The 18,078-nt window shown below is 43.5% G+C and overlaps 1 protein-coding gene across 1 annotated transcript in view; it reads left to right on the forward strand.

The window, feature by feature from the left end:
• The window catches only part of LOC143923499 (nuclear factor 7, brain-like), a 744,238-nt gene that overhangs the window by 238,072 nt on the left and 488,088 nt on the right, over positions 1–18,078 (forward strand). The window lies entirely within an intron of this gene.

Genomic DNA, 18,078 nt, shown 5'->3' on the forward strand with positions numbered 1-18,078 from the left:
AATATGATAGAGGACCTTGATATACATTTTTTATTTTTATTTTTTTTGTACTTTCAGGGATAAACCTCTGAATTGGTATTGTGTTTTTTTTTTTTTGTGTGGTTAAAGATGTTTCAGTTATGAGTATTGTTTTTCTTGTGTTTCTTTACTCTTCTCTTATTGTCAGTCTTTGTAAACTTTTCCTGAGTAATATCAAATACTGCTGCTTAACATAAGAATTGTGTGTAATCACTGTCTGTGTGTTCCTTTTCCAGAGACCAGGGAAGAAGTTAAACTGGTTCGGATACGGACATTTGCATTTGTTTGCAGGTCTCTCAAAGTGAGAACAACAGTGGGAAAAATATAGCAGAACAGGGGTTAGGTTATTGTAAATGCATAATCGATTATCACATGGTACCATGAGCTCATTAGTTAGTAATTGTTTGCAAACAATGAAAAACAAATAGTACTAAAAAGATATAAATGAAGCTACAGTGTTGTGATGAGATACATTTGCTTTGTTTTGTTTTTCGTTTTCCCCATTAACTAATTGTATTTTAGATTGGAATGAGCACTCTCCTCAGGAGAAAAGTCCATGGATGTTGTCAACTAAAAGTTGAGTGTGTGTCATTGTGGTATGGTGGTTGTCTTGTCATGTTATTTGTGTGATCATGGCCAGATTTTTAATTTTTTTTAACAAAATTTTTTTATTTTTTTCTCTAAATTTTTTTGTTTGATATTGGTTTAGTCGTCTATTTTAGTTATATTTTTATTCAGGTGGAAAAGTAGTAGGTCTAATCCACCTGAAAGGGGGGGAATTGACAATGCCCTCAGTTAGAACCAGTCACCTGAAAGGGGGTAGTGCATACATCGTAAAGATACAGATAGATGCATTGTCTTTGTAGCTTGTAAAATTTGAAGTTTTTGAGAAACAACACTGACGTTCAGTTTTAAACATTTTTTGATCATACCATGGGGATCCATTTTACAGGGGGTTCAGCCTAAAGAGGTCATGGTTGTTTGGATAGTTTGGTCAGAGTTGCAGAAGCCAGGAATACTGAGGTCCTGGGCTCCAAGGAGGGAACTATAAGTAAACATGGTAAGCGAGCAGATATTGTGGATAAGAATTTGATACTGCTCTTGTTTTTCACTTCCAGAATCCAAGTGGGGCGAGAATTGGAGAGGCTTCTGGAACATGGATGACAGATGATCATCTGGTTGGCAGTTTGTCTGTGCCACACCATACCACAAATTTGTTCTGATAAACATCAGGAGAGAAGAAAAAAACTGAAAGATTCAGATTAATACCTGTTTTTTCGTATGGACAATTTGGTGCTAATGCTGAATCTGAAAGACTGTGCCTAGCAAGAGAACTTGTGAAATATTTTTGCTGAAGTCTCTCCTGATGAATGCAAACATGTTATTAATACATGTGCAATGGGTTGGAGGTTGGGGAAGAATTATGACACATCCAATCCGTCAAAACATGAAAATGTAAAATATGTGTTTTTTTTGTTGGAAGGAGGAATTGAAAGAAGAAAGGTTTTAATGTATTACATGTATTGATGTAACGGAGTTAATATGGTGCAGGTACCCAGGAGGCAGGCTAGCGCTCATGCATAAGGTAGCTGTTGGTCAGACTAAAGGGTGCCAGGTGACACATCAATGGGGTGAAAACGTCCTCGTAGGGGTGGTGTCTCAATCCTAGCGGTCCTAGAGAGAAGCTTTCGGTTACTGGACATGCGGGACACCAGAATTAGACATGGGGAAGATACGCCTGGTTGATGTCTCACCTGTGAGGTTGAAACCCTGCACAGATAATGCCAGTAAATACACACAGGAGCATGCTCTTAAAATAAAGGGAACAAATGCTGGTTACCAGGGTATCATATGACTTCACCATATGGCGCTGCAACAGCTCACGGTGGTTGATAAAAAACCTATCACCCTGTATGTGCTGAGTATACACTGAATCAAATGCGGTCATTGTACCAGTGACTTCTCCCAGAGAATGAGGTCCATGCAGGATGCTTATTTCTGAGGAGTAACCCGAAAGAGGAGGGATGTATTCAGCACTATATTGGGGGGGGAACAATAGCTGGGATGGGTGTTGTTAATGGAGGGGACATCAGCCTCCTGAGGAACAAACTTACAGCCATAGCTTCAGAGAAGGAGCGTGATTTTGTTACCCCGGGAGATTGGTGGCATCCTTGATAACACTCAATGAAGTCACAGAAACACTCAGGTTAGAATGGCTCCGGATTTTGTCAACCATGTTGAGAGGTTGGTAGAGAGGACAGAAACCTGTCATTGGCTCTGGCGCGCACTCTGTGGCAGGTGGAAATATCAGCCAACATCAAGATGATTGTACCGTCTCTGTATGAGGGACAGTGGCCTGATGAGTTAGCATCACCGCTCAGTAAGATTTTGCCAAAACACGTTGCTTACACTAATCCAAAGTAGCGGTCGAATGCCTGTATGGGCTGTACTAATTTGGATTGTGAAAGGTGTTATGCTGTATGTTCCCATATACAGAAGTGCAGACTCAGTCTGTATATTTGGTGGCATCAATGGGCTTACTGACTGGGGATTCTATCTTGTTGCATTTTAGGCTATATCACACGTGATCAGAGAAGATGAATGCTGGAGGCAGGTGGGTATTTCCCTTTGACCATGATGTCCTTTGTATGCCAGGTCAATACGTGGGGATGAACGAGTAATGTTGGGAAGTTATTTCTCTCTGTGTTCTGGATGGAGAGATCATTGCTGGGAAGGAGGCACCCAGGTATTATTTAGGACATAGGCGAGTTTGTTTCTTTGTCCTAAAGAATACCGGTGAAGTGTTAGTCATGGAAATAGAGGGTTCCTTGAACCTAACCATAGGTAGAGGTGCATGGTATACCATGGGCATGATCTCTGAAATCCAGGCACAGGGGTGGAATTGTGTGGGTTTGGTAATTGTTGTAAATTTATATGTGTAGTTAAGCGATATTTATCTAGAAGGGTCTTCCATTTGTCTATCAAGTTGAGGGACGATTTGACGGTAAGCTCTCTGTGTACAAATTGGAGCCGTTGCTGCCAAGTCAGAGCCCTGCAACGCCGCTGCGAGCACGCCTGCCTAATCCCGACCCGTAGTTACGGCAAGGACGTATGGGAGCGGGATACGCAATTTGAGGGGTCCTATGTATATATATGTATATTAAGGTAATGGGTTGATTTATGTCATGGCGTAGTGTGATAAAGGTGTGTTTTAGGTTAAAAACATGGGCGAAAGGCCCTCCTCGTGACTCTGGGTCTGAAAGCTGGGTAATATGTTGCTCTGAATGGGTGCTGGTGAATGAATGGACACCCCTTGCCTGTACTGCCGTCCTGAAGATACCCAAGATACAGAATGGTGACATGGAAGCTGTCGCTGAAGAATGGTGGAGATTTGTCACTCAGTGGCAAAGCGGCACGTGTTGGGAAACATCACATGGTAAAACAATTATGGACTGCTCCATAGGACCTGTTTCTGCACACGTTGAAAACACAGCATGGTAAGACAATTGTGTACTGTTCCATGAGAGATGTTTCTGGAGCGTTCGTTGAAAACAACCACACATTACACAAACTAAGGACTGTGCCACAGGTACTGGTTCGGAAGCACATGTTGGGGAACCACACATGTTAAGACAGTTATGGACTGTTCAAAAGGAGCCGTGTCTGAAGAAGGGTGGTATGCGCCTTTTAGGCGCAAAGCGGCATATGTTGGAAGTGAACAAGAAGTAATGTTATATATCTGAAGTTCTACACATATGTTGATACAACTGAACTCAGCCATATTGATATTTGCAGTCCCACATGTTTAGAATGTATAGAGGAATGTGGCAGAATCTGCATAGCAAAGGAGTTATCTTCAGCCCACCTGGTGGGCACAAAGCTTCAAAGAGATTGATGACGAAGATGGCCCAGGGCACATCGACTGCAATACTGGCCACAGAAGCCAAGTATGGCAGGACCGTCAGTAATATTAGGAGGGCTGTCATGTGAACACTGATTGGTCCAAAGCAAATGGGACTGGCAGTAGGGTGTGGTATGGCTGAGGTATGTTTATCAAAAATGGTTGCAACAAAGAGTTCGGCCTCTGATTCCATCAGGAGGTCCAGTTACGAGGGTCGGATAAGTATAAGGCTTATATTGTATTCTGATTGTATGCTATGTATTATTGTAACGTCTATTGATACTTTATGCACGCTTTCTTATTTCCTTGGGAAATAAATGAGATTTAATTGATCTTAGAACGTGTATTGATTTCATAGCCAATGGTGGTAGTATTGTGATATTAACGATAGCATGTGCTTGGCGTATAGATAGACTAGCTAAACTATAGGGACTAGACAAAGTAATACATAACTGATAATAATAATAATAGATTGAATTTATCAGTTACTTCAAGTTCTAAAAAAAAAATATCCAAATCTTTGATGATCCCTAGGAGCACCATAAAATCTATCATAACCAAATGGAAAGAACATGGCACAACAGCAAACCTGCCAAGAGACAGCCGCACACCGAAACTCACGGAGCGGGCAAGGAGGGCATTAATCGGAGAGGCAGCACAGAGATCTAAGGTAAACCTGGAGGAGCTGCAGAGTTCCACAGCAGAGACTGGCGTATCTGTACATAGGACGACAATAAGCCGTATGTTCCATAGAGTTGGGCTTTACGGCAGAGTGGCCAGAAGAAAGCCATTACTTTCAGAAAAAAACAAAATAGCACCTTTTGAGTTTGCGAAAAGGCATGAGGGAGACTCCCAAAATGTATGGAGGAGGGTGTTCTGATCTGACGAGACTAAAATTGAACTTTTTGGGCATTAAAGAAAATGCAAACCCAACACATCACATCACCCAAAGAACACCATCCCCACTGTGAAACATGGTGGTGGCAGCATCATGCTGGGGGGATGTTTTTCAGCAGTCAGAACTGGGAAACTGGTCAGAGTTGAGGGAAAGATGGATGGTGCTAAATACAGGCATATTCTTGAGCAAAACCTGTACCACTCTGTGTGATTTGAGGCTAGGATGGAGGTTCATCTTCCAGCAGGACGATGACCCCAAACACTCTGCTAAAGCAACACTTGAATGATTAATGGGAAACATGTAAATGTGTTGGAATGGCCTAATCAAAGCCCAGACCTCAATCCAATAGAAAATCTGTGGTCAGACTTAAATATTGCTGTTTCGCAAGTGCAAACCATCCAACTTGAAGGAGCTGGAGCAGTTTTGCAAGATGTGGCAAGCTCATAGAGACCTATCCAAAGCGACTTTTTCAAAGCTGTGATACCTGCAAAAGGTGGCTGTGCAAAGTATTGACTTTAGGGGGGTGAATAGTTATGCACATTGACTTTTTCTGTTATTTTGTCCTATTTGCTTCACAATAAAATAAAAAAACATCTTCAAGGTTGTGGGCATGTTCTGTAAATTAAATTATGCAAATCCACAAACAATCCATGTTAATTCCGGGTTCTAAGGCAACAAAACATGGTATGCAAATTGGGAACCATTACCTCCCATTGGAGCGTCATGTGGTTGGGGCACACAATTACATGATACCCAATGTAACCTTCACCGCACTCGATCAAATTCACATTCCAGACCGAGGCGGGGATTGGAACAAAATAGTACTCCAGCATGACAGAGGTGAATATTCAAATTGGATGCCACCTCTGCTCCTGGTTTAAACAAATCAATTTCCTTTGCTTCCTTCCTGACGGGCTTTGTTTCTGGTAAAACCCAATAAATGAATAATTGTTGTAGATGTGGTGTTCTCTTTTTGGTAAAACATAATGATCAACTTTTCGTAAATGTTTTTACATCTTATATAATTTATTGTGGATGTACTACAGATTTCCTGCTTTAAAAATCTTTCCTTCTTTAGACATCCCACTATCCTTCTTTTTGCGACCAGAATTCAATTGTTACCAGACGTTCCATGTACATACATATTTTATGTAAATATATTATGTTTTACCATGATACAAGCCAAGCTAGCTGTGCCCAATGTGTATGTATATTGTGTGAGGTGTAACATTCTACTAAACCACATATAGGTATCATGCATGTAAGGGATACAGTTTTGTATTTATACTGTTTTGAAACAAAAAGTTTGTTTTTCTTTGTTTTTGTTATATATTTTTTGCTATGTATTCGGGTTATGAGTGTATTTAATCATTGTTACCCTCTTTCTTTTACTTTTTGACTCCATTTTCTGGATTTCCCGGTGTTCCTAGGATTGCCGCACTTGGGGCAGGGGATTTCTTGTCAGTATGGCTTCCCGGCAAGGGGGGGGGGGAGTTACGGCTTTGTCTGGGGGCCCCTCCGCATGTCCCACGCTCTGTGCATGCAGGCTGGTCCTGCCGCCTAGGCGTTGGGTCATTTCCCCTTTCCGGTGGCGTCCCTGGACATTCACGGGCGCCGTTCGTCATTGTGCATGCGCGGGGCGTATGGACGTCACGTTGTTTACGGCGTGAATGACGTCATTTCGTGGCCGCTTGGCGTCCTTCCGGAAAGCTGGGGAGGCCACACGCCCTGTTGTGGCGACCATATACCACCCTCATGTACGGGGCTGCTACACGGATTATACACACCTGTGGGGTATCATCTGAAGAGTGGATTAATTAACTCCTCTATATGTATTCTAACATAGGAAGTGCTAATTCATTCCCAGCAACCCAATAGGAGGACTAAACACTCGTTCAGCTTTTGCAAGTTAGGTTTCTGCTTTGGGACCCTGGTGTATCATTGCACTAATGTTCTATTCAGCTCTTATTGTTTAAAGGATTTTATGGCAAAATCCTTTATCGCAACTCTCTGCTCTATAATTTTTTTTCTCTTAGGTTGGGTGACTTTCCCTTTGGATTTTGTCCTTGGAGTGTTCTTATATCGTGACTGTTCCCCAGCTAGTCACGCTTTATAGTCCCTACTTTTTGAGCAGTGTAAGCCAGTCTAATATGTCCCTATCACTTAATGCATTTTTTTCACTGGTTCACCATGTGTATGCTTTCACTCATTGGAAGCGCCATTGCGCTCTGTCCCCCTATTATAACCTTGCACTTTAGCGTTATTTTTGTCTTTTGATGCAATGGCACTTACACGCTTGCACAGTTTTTATTCTTTATATATGTATATAATCCCCCCCCCCTTCTTTTTTTTTTTTTCTCACAGTTTTTCCTACGTTCATACACCCTAAAGGTTTGGATTTTGCTGGCATGTCTTCACTTTCACTCGCTCTTTAGCTATCATTACAGTATTTTCAATCACTTTTGGTGTAACCTCCTCTGGTGCATGGGACTTTGCACATGTATACATGAACTGTGTGGTCATATATCCAGGCATAAATGGCCTGATAGATATGCAAGGGCATACTTTTTTGCCTGCACACTATGTAGGACCATACGAGTTATGGCCCACATAACATCTCCCATATATCAAAACATTTTTTATCTTTGAATTTGTGCCATAAGTACTGCGTATCTTTACCCGCATCTTTGGTTGTGCCCCCCCCCCCTCTTTCCGATCAGGGAAGAAGGGTGGGGCCCTACAACGTGTGACCTCCCGTAAGCCATACTTCGTTTTTTTTGGCCTGTTCCTTGACACTGGCATCTGTGGAGCAATCCGGGACCCCGACTCTGGAGTCAAGGGGTTTTTCCTTTTAAGAGGCTCTCCATGTGGGAATAAAATAATGTTTTTTCTCTCTGGATTCAGTATATGGGGTAACTATACTAATTGTCCGCATCCTGTGCTATTATAAAATGTTTATAGTGTGCGTAATAAATAATTGTTATATACTTCCCCTGCAGACGATCCCTCTGAAGAAGACCCCAGTAAGGGTTGAAACGCGTTAGAGCCTCTAATATTTTATTTTAGACATTTATAGTATAATGCTGTTATAATATTATTGACTGCCATACTGTATCAGTTTTCTTCTTTTTTATTGTCAAACTCTCACTGGAGCTCATGTTCTAATTATCATGTTATGAAGTGTTTTTCATCTTAATAAATACAGATTTTTCTGTACATTGCTTATCCAATTTCTCTGATTGCTGCCTAAAAGTTTTTTTTTCCTATTTGGTACATTCTGGGGGTGAGCAGCGCTCCCTAACCCTTTGGGTATGTCTTTTCCTTGCTACAAAACACGAAAAATGCCAAGGAGATGGATACTTTTGCAAGGAACTGGAAGTGCACTCTTGTGACCCAAAAGAAAAGTGTGGCCTTATTTCTTTTTTAAAGAGTAACTCTGCTTTTGTTAAAGGGGTTGTAAAGACAAATATGTGTGTGTGTATATATGTATATATATATATATATATATATATATAAATATAAATATTTTTGTTCGTTTTAAAAACAAAACATGTCATACTTACCTCCACTGTGCAGCTCGTTTTTCAGAGTGGCCCTGAACCTGGTCTTCTGGGGTCCCTCGGCAGCTGTCTCAGCTCCTCCCTGCAAGAACTAACCACCTTCATGTGAGCTATCTCGCATGGTGGTTCTTGCAGGCGCGCTTCCATGATACGGCTGGCGGCTATAGCCGCTCACTGTATCACTCGGCCCCGGCACACCGCCGTCATTGGATGTGATTGACAGCAGCGCAAGCCAATGGCTGCGCTTTCAATCCATCCACTCTAGCCAATCAACGGCCAGGCTGAGCAGGGAAGAGGACTTGGGGGGCGAGCGCAGCAGGTGATCGGGCTCCGGTAAGTAAAACGGGGGGCTGGGGGGGCCGGTATTGTCGGATGTTTTTTCACCTTAATGCATAGGATGCATTAAGGTGAAAAAACGTGAACCTTTCAAACCCTTTTAAGAAAAAAAAAATTATCCCTGTATAGGGTAAGCAGTGTACATTGCAGGGATTTTAACAAACTTTTTTTTGCAAATTCCTACCTGTTTGTACTCTAAAGAAATAGCTGTTTCCTTCAAAATGTCCTACGCGGACTTATTCTGAATGGCAGGGTCTGGTTCATTATAATCACCTTGTACACTCCGGTTCTCATCTGTGTTCAGATGAGAGAAGTTGCAGTTTCTGCAAGTAATGTAATTAACCCGTAGGGAATATCTCACCGAAAATAAAAAAAAATTTCCAGAGAATGTCTCAAATCTGACTTGTATTTTCGTGCAGAAAGAGTGCAAATCTGTGAGCCAATCACACAAGGAGAAAATTACATTTATAAAGGCATTCTGTACATCGAGTACTGAACACTTCCAGGTTGTCGCATTGCATTGAATTTTAAAGAAAATTACAGTGCTGCATATTGAAACAGGTAGGAGCCTTAAATAACAGTATGGCTTGTGTAGCAATTGTATATTCTATATTATTTTTTTCCATGAATGTGGAGTTACCCTTTAAAGAGTAACTCTCACCAGAAGTTGTCAGTGTTTGCTAAATCCCACAGGGGACCCAAAGCACATAGCACTCAGTCCTGTTCAAATTTGTGCAGTGGTTTTCAAGTGAGGTAATTTTTTTATTGCTGTCAGTGTTGGCTGTAGCTCCTTCCTAGGCTGAAGCCCAAATTATGGTACAGTCAGAACTGAAGCCACCTCTCCCTCTTAATTTGGGCATGACAGTATTGCATATAGGAGAGCCACACAACCCCTGCCCTCTCCACTTGACACTAGATTTCTCCATAGGCTGTCTTAACATGTATAGCCAGCTTTAATACTACAGCAACACGCTAGAAGCTCAGATTTGCGCAAGGTTTTTGAAGACCCCCCGCTCCCACCAAGATCCAACAAAAGTATGTCAGTTTCTCAGAATAATTGAACATTAACCCTTGCCATATTTGTTGTTGCTCTATATGATCAGTTCCTGGGGTGCCCAACACCTATTAGTGCAAGCTCATACATCTGTAGACCAAAAACACAGATATGTATGAACCCACCCACTGTAGGATTCTCTGTAGTAGGGGTGTTGAGTTTTGGAATGTTCTTGCCCGTAAAAGGGCATCCTTAGGAATTTGCTTTCTGAACTGCTGTAAAGTTTTGGAGACTTTGCATAAGCATTATAACATGGATGAAAAATGACCTTAAATTCAAGGTTCCAGCTTTTATAGATAATAAGCAAAGCACATTTCATTCAATTTTGTTCCAAAGGGAAGTCAAAAGTATGTTCTGCTCAATCAATCTAAGCACTGAAAGTGTGATCTCTCTAACTGATAAAGCTGTAGTGAGATAGTTAAACTTAGTCTCAGTAGCTTGGCAGACGGTGACTTGATCTCAATGATGTCCTGCAGATCATAGGAATCTTTAATCCAAAACTTGGGAAGATCATAACAGATGAAGATCAGATAGGTCAAAAAAAATCAGCGTGTCCAGCACAATACAGTACAGTGGGGGAATGAAGACTAAGCATGAGTGAAGTAGGGACAAAATTATTTATAGGCAAACCAACAATGCACATGTAACAATCTTTTTTTTTTTTTGTTCTAATTTTATTTTATACTAACAGTACTTATAAAATATCCAGTTCCAGTGGTTGTATGTTTTTTTATTGTTGCTTTGTGCAGTATAACAATATTCCTGTCTTGTATTGTGAAAAATTTGTTAAATAAAGAAATAAAAAATGTTTCTTGACATCTTAAGGATAGTGAATGTGACCTGTGTCACACGGGAGGGACCTCCACATTCAACAAAAAACTAGATAGGTACTCTGTCTCCAGGTACTGGGATTCTCTTACATAAGCAATGGATGCGCTGACCCTGTCTTTACTCCTTTGAAACTTTTCCCTCTTCTGCTATGTAGGATCTAGATCAGGGGTCAGCAAGCTGTAGATCGCGGACAGGAAACTGGTAAATCGTGGTGTGGGCTTGCTGACCCGCCATTCCAAAGCATCGGACAAAGTGCAATGCTGAGGAACTTTTGTAAAGTTGGAGCTGTAGTAGGGAGCAAGAGCTGCATAAGCCGATGCCTCCTCTATAATGGTGGCTCCTATCCCATGCAGGTTGATACCAACTGCACTCCCCCTCTTATCCCAGCTTGCGGTCTCAAGAGTGGTGCCAGCAGCAGGAAAAAAGAGCTCTTCAAGTCAGTGTGATGCAACACATTGGGCATAATAGTATAGGGCTACTCTTACACTGATGTGCAGTGCAGTGTACCTGCAGCTTTCCTGTGGGTTTGCTGTGCTTAGCCATAGGCTTCTATTATATTCTGCAGGTTTGGTGCATTTTCAGAAATAGAAGTCTATGGCAAAGAAGTCTGCAGTTGCTGAGTGGCCCCATTTACTTAAATGGGTCATGATTGGCAGGCGGTAGCACCCACCAAAAGCAACAGGGGGCTTAATTCCTGTTGTGGCATGTGTACACCTTTTAGCTGATGCCTCAACTCAACCGCAGGGTTTTACCACTCCCAACTTTACATGTGAATGAGCCCTCAGGGTGCCGCTGCCAAATGCAACTAAGGGCTCATTCACAAGTGCAGCAGGCACTGCTGCTCCTCTGAAAAGCGATTAGAGTGTGTTTTTGACAGGTGGTGAGGAGGCGATATGTTGCCTCTTCACCACCTGATTTAAACCTATGATAGGCATGCAATGCATGTGATTGAGAAATACTACGGGTCTTAGAATTTTAAATCAAGTGTTAGGAGGTGACACTGTGCCCGGTGATCTTTGGCTTCTCCCATGTTTTTCAAGTAGCTCTCCACCTCTTTAAGGTTGCCTACCCCTAATCTAGAGGGAGGGTATTTCAGTGATCTTCATTGCTATGGATTGGCCCTGGAGGATGTAGTAGTCTGACCTGGTAATACTCCTGGCGGTAATACTGTGGGCTCTTCTGATTCCGATTGTCTGGATGTTTTGCCTCAAAGAATGATCTACCATTCTGATTCACTATCTTTAACAGCATGGCTGTTGAAACCTAGGTTCTAAGAGACAGAGTCATCTCTGAACAAGTGGTTTCTACAATGTTAAACACTATGGTGTCTACTACTGCGAGGTCTATCACTGGACATGGAAAAAGGCATATTTCACGTGTCACAGGACTTCCATCCTAGGAGTTTCTCTGTAGGCAAATCTTCTCCTTCCTACAGCAGAGTATGGACCAAAGTTTGGCTCTGAGAACCAAAGAGTATGAGGTTTCTGCTCCTTCTTTCAGAAACCATTAACCTCAACTCCTTGTCGACTGCCTAACGTATATGTGTGGCGGCAAAGTGGCGTCCCTGTGCTGGATCACGTACCTAGTGCATGATCCGGACGCCCGTCTGTGTTGTGATTTGTCACAGCACAAGCCCATCAGCAGGCCTTGGCCAATGATTGCCCCCTGACACCCGCTGATTTGCTCAGTGATTCACAGAGCAGAGCTCTGTTGACTGACTGGGGATCTTGCTGTTTTTTCCCCTGCTAAGCAGCAGAAATAAAAGAAGATCCTTAGTAAAAGCAGCATGCATCACACACATTACACACAGGTACACACTTACCCCTTTGATTGCCCTTGATGTTAACCCTTCCCAGCCAGTGTCATTAGTACAGTGATAGTGTATCATATGATCACTGTATTAATGTCACTGGCGATGTTAGTTTTAGTCCATTCCCCCATTGTCAGTGTCAGATTGCCCGCCGCACTATTGCAGTTCCAGTATAAGTCGCTGATTGCCGCCATTAGTAGTATAAAATAAACATTCCAGTATATAGCCCATAGTTTTGTTTGTCTGACATTCATAGGGTTTACAATATATATAATATACAAGACCATGTGATCACCCAAAAACATTGGTAATGTGATCCTCTGTGTCCAGGGACACACGGATCACCGGGCTCCCGAGTGAGCGTCCAATGCAGTCCAACATACAGGTAGGTTTAAACGGCTTCCCATCCACCGTTTATAGGCTGTGGAAAGACAGGAAGAGGTTAATCAGCTTCAAACAGTTTTTGTTGCAGGCACATCTCATATGGTCTGGTCTGCAGGCTCTAGATGATGCTGTTTGTCACCCCGATACCATAGGTTCCTCTACATGTCCTCTGCTTCATGTGGAAAGTGTAGCTCATCTTCAACCAGAGTAGTTACCGCTCAAGTGTAGATATTGGTCCGGAATCAATCCCAGGTTCCAGCTCATCACTGCATGGATAGGAGTATATGGACCTTGGGTCAAAAATTTTCTAAGGAATCACCCAGTGTTGTGGGTCACCTTATCATGTACTCTGTCGAGATGTGTGAGATTTATTTCTAGTTTTTTACTTCTGGAAGATTTTGAATGAAAGGTTTGTGCAAATGACATTCCATGTCATACATATCTAAAGCAACTGGCATCTTATGGAAACTTTATGAAAACCCATGGTGCATGGAATGACTGAGGATGCCATCACTGATACACATCAGCATATGATTGATATATATATATATATATATATATATATATATATATATATATATATATATATATATATATATATTATACTGTGTTTCCCCGATAGTAAGACACCCCCGATTGTAAGACGTATCGGGAGTTTCAGAGGGGTCGGCTAATATAAGCCGTACCCCGAAAGTAAGACATATGTCTTACTTTCGGGGAAACACGGGGGTATTGCCGCCTCCAGTGGCGTACTAAGAGTGGGGCGGGGGGTGCGGGCCGCACCGGGTGCCACACCCTGGGGGGGTGCCAGGCCAGCGCCCTCCCCCTCCGACTGAAGAGACAGCGCCGTTCTGATCAGTCTCGGGCAGCGGCTGTCACTCACAGCCGAGCAGAGTGAAGCCGCCTCCCCCTCCTCTTGTATGGCTACACAGTGCTGTCCATGAAGGAGAAGGAGAGGGAGGCGGCTTCACTGAAGCCGCCTCCCCCTCCTCCTCCATACACAGCACTGTGTAGCCATACAAGAGGAGGGGGAGGTGGCTTCACTCTGCTCGGCTGTGAGTGACAGCCGCTGCCCGAGACTGATCAGAACGGCGCGACGCAACCACAGAGAAGGGGATTATTGCGCCAGGTCCCGGATCACTGCCGACGGGTGTCACTGGCTCTGTGTCCTCCCGGTACAGGTCAGTGCTGGTCATACAGAGAGAGACCAAGGAGGGGGAGGGCGAGGGGGGGTGTGAAGAGATTCTCTGCAGCTCTTATTATGTAACCGCAAGATGCAGCTGAGGAGGACTACAAGTCCCAACATACCGGGCTGTGTGGGCTTACAGTTCTCCTCTGCTGAGCATAGCAGCTTTGTATGCTTGGACTTGTAGTCCTCCATAGTGCAGCCTTGCATGCTGGGACTTGTAGGCCTCCTCTGTAGTACAGTGCAGCCTTGCATGCTGGGACTTGTAGTCCTCTGTAATGCAGTGCAGCCTTGCTTGCTGGGACTTGTAGTCCTCTTCTGTAGCGCAGTGCAGCTCTGCATGCTGGGATTTTTTTCCAATATAAGACATACCCTGAAAGTAAGACATAGTGGGGCTTTTGGGGATAAAAAGAAAGTAAGACACTGTCTTACTTTCGGGGAAACACGGTATATATATATATGGACTTGGCATTGAAAAACAATTTCTTCCAATTCACAGGCTCATACTATCAACAAGCAAGGGGAACTGCCATGGGAGCACCATGGGTGCCCACGTGTGCTTGTTTACACCTGGGGTGGTGGGAGGAGGAGGTGGTCTTTGCCTCGCCTATGTACCTGCTCCACATTTGGCTGTGGCTCAGGTCCATAGATGATGTGTTGATGCTATGGGAGGAGACCCAGGAGGATTTTTCTCTGTTCATGAATGAGTTGAACCAGAAACATACTAACGTCAGTGGCAGACATATGAGAGAATCTCTCCTGGATCTACTGATCCGTTTGGAAAATGGCATTCTTAGTACCCAAACTTTTAGGAAGAGCACAGCAGCTAATACTCTGCTTCATGCAGATAACCATCACTTTTTTAGGCGCAATTGTTCAAACAAACTGGACTATGGACGGGAGGTCAAAGAAATGTATCAGAGATTCAGAGAGAAGCTACTCACATCGTAACCTAAGAAAAGCTAAAAAGATAGCCAGTATTAAATGTAGAGATGAACTAATCAAGCCCCATAGTACACAAGAAGCAACAATGGAGGGTCCTGTTAGAATTAACACAAAATTTGGTACACAGTGGAAACACCTGAGCAAGATAATCAATGAACACTGGCATGTTCTAACACGATCTAAGGACAGAGATATAGTCGGTCCTTAACCCTATCTTGTGGCTAAAGTGCAAGTAATCTTAATGATACTCTGGTTAAATCAGAATTTACCAAAACCACAAATATGAACTGGCTAACCAATCTACCACAACTTATGCCACGTACACACGACCGGTTTTCCCGTCGGAATAAACTCTGAAGGTTCTTCCGACAGAATTCAGCTGAAACTGTCTTGCGTATACACAATCACACCAAAGTCCGATCGTCAAGAACGAGGTGACGTACAGCACGTACGATGGCACTAGAAAAGAAGTTCAATAGCCAGTAGCCAATAGCTTCTGTCTCGTACTTCAGAGCATGCATCGGTTTGGTCCATCGGAACAGCATACAGATGAGCGGTTTTCCCGATAGGAATTGGTTCCGTCAGAAATATTTAGAACGTGTTCTATTTCTAGGTCTGTCAGAATTTTAAAAAAAAGTCAGATGAGGCATACACACAATCGTTATATACGATGAAAAGCTCTCGTCTTACTTTTTCTGTCTGACATTCCGCTCGTGTGTACGCGGCAATAGAGGGAAGTTCAGATGTGAAAATTGTGGTATCTGCAGATATGTGGAGCTCTCGGATGTGTTCACCAACTCTGACGGTGTTAATAAATACAAGATTAAACAATTTATTAATTACGGCGCCACTAGAGTTCTCTATATCTTGGAATGTCCCTGTAGGAAACTCTGTGGGTAAGACAAAATGCCAATTGCACGTTAGCTTCGCTGAACACGCCAATCGCATTAACCAAATGGAGGACAATCCTATTGGACAACACTTGGCAATACATCTTGGTGTGTGCATGAAAGGCCTTAAGGTGAAGGACTTTTTTGCCCTGAATCTTTCGACCAGAAGAGGGGATTTTGATACAATCCTTCTGAGAAGAGAAAAGGTCTGGCTATTCAGACTAGGAAGCATGACCCCCTAAGGGGTTGAATAACGAATTAAGCCTCAAAGTATTCTTGGAAAAATAATAAACCAATATCCATGCCCCTTTGAATCACGGTGCATCAAAGTCAATCCTTGTATTAAGTAAGCTAAGTTCTGATATTGTTTTTTTATTTATATATAATATATATATATATATATATTATTATTCACGATTTATATAGCGCCAGCAGTTTACTCAGCGCTTTACAAAATACAAAAGGTACAGGAGGGCCCTGCTCGTAGAGCTTACATTCTAAAGGGAGGGGCTGGTGGTACAAAAGGTAATAGCTGCAGAGAATGATTTGATGGGGGTGGCTCGGGGACAGTTAGGTGGGTGTGGGATAGGCTTCCCTGAATAAATGAGTTTTCAGGGAACTCCTAAAGGTGGACAGGGTAGGGGCTGATCGGACAGACTGGGGCAGGGAGTTCCAGAGGATGGGAGAGGCTCTGGAGAAGTCTTGAAGGCAAGCATGAGAGGAGGTAACAAGGGAGCTAGAAAGCAGGAGGTCCTGGGAGGAATGGGGGGGACGCTTTGGGCGATATCTGCAGATGAGGTTGGTGATGTAGATGGGGGCAATGTTGTGGATGGCTTTGTATGTTATGGTTGGCATTTTGCATTTTGGTAGGGAAAGCCAGTGAAGGGATTGGCAGAGAGGGGAAGCAGTCACGGAAGGATTAGTGAGGTGTATTAGTCTAGCGGCATTCATAATAGACTGAAGGGGGGAGGAGCCTGCTTAAGGGTAGGCCATTAAGGAGAGATTTGCTAAATAATCAAGGGAAATAATCAAGGAGTGAACGAGTTGCTTTGTGGTGTCATTAGTCAGGAAGGGTCGAATTCTGGAGATGTTGCGGAGGTGAAGGCGGCAGGATTTAGCCAGTGATTGGATATGAGGGCTGAAGGAGAGGTCAGAGTCCAGGATTACACCCAGGACCCTGGCATGTGTGGAGGGACCAATGGTTGTGGTGTTATTAATGGTGAAGTCACGGGGGGGGGGGGGGGGGGAATAGTTTTTGTCGCACTACCTATATGGATGATGTATTGTTCATTTGGAATTACTATTGTCTGTTAACCACTTCAATACCGGGCACTTAAACACCTTCCTGCCCAGACCAATTTTGAGCTTGCAGCGCTGTCGCACTTTGAATGACAATTGCGCGGTCATGCTACACTGTACCCAAATGAAATTTTTATCATTTTTTTCCCACAAATAGAGCTTTCTTTTGGTGGTATTTGATCACCTCTGCGGTTTTTATTTTTTGTGCTACAAATAAAAAAATACCGAAAATTTTGAAAAAAAAATGTTTTTTTTTTTGTTTCAAAACTTTGTAAATAAGTACGTTTTCTCCTTCACGGATGGGCACTGATGGGGCTACACTGATGGGCACTGATAAGGCGGCACTGATGGGCACCAATGAAGTGGCACTGATGAGGTGGCATTGATGGACACTGATAGGCGACACTGATAGGCGACACTGATGGACACTGATAGGTGGCACAAATTGGCACTGATAGCTGGCACGGATTGGCATGGATGGGCGGCACAGATGGGCATGGGTAGGCGGCACAGATGGGCATCGGTAGGCGGCACAGATGGGCATGGGTAGGCGGCACAGATGGGCACAGGTGGGCACTGATAGGCGGCACAGGTGGGCACTCATTAGCAGCACAGGTGGGCACTCATTAGCAACACAGGTGTTATACTGTACTAATGGATGCCAATCAGTGCCAAACAATAATGCATGCCAATCAGTGATGCCCATTGTGGGCACTGATTGCCATCCATTATGGGCACTGATTGGCATCCATTGTGCCTGACTGGCATCCCTGGAGGATTACCTCTGCTGGGCATCCCTGGTGGTCCAGTGTGGGCATCCTCAGGGGGGCTGTGCTGATAATCGATCAGCACAGACCCCCCCTGTCAGAGGAGCAGCCGATCGGCTCTCCTCTACTCGCGTCTGACAGACGCGAGTGAGGAAAAGCCGATCACCGGCTCTTCCCATTTACACTGTGATCAGCCGTG

Source organism: Lithobates pipiens, unplaced genomic scaffold, assembly GCF_037356315.1.
Source record: "Lithobates pipiens isolate NorthernLeopardFrog02 unplaced genomic scaffold, aLitPip1_a1.2 Scaffold_22, whole genome shotgun sequence".
In the NCBI taxonomy this organism is placed as follows: domain Eukaryota; kingdom Metazoa; phylum Chordata; class Amphibia; order Anura; family Ranidae; genus Lithobates; species Lithobates pipiens.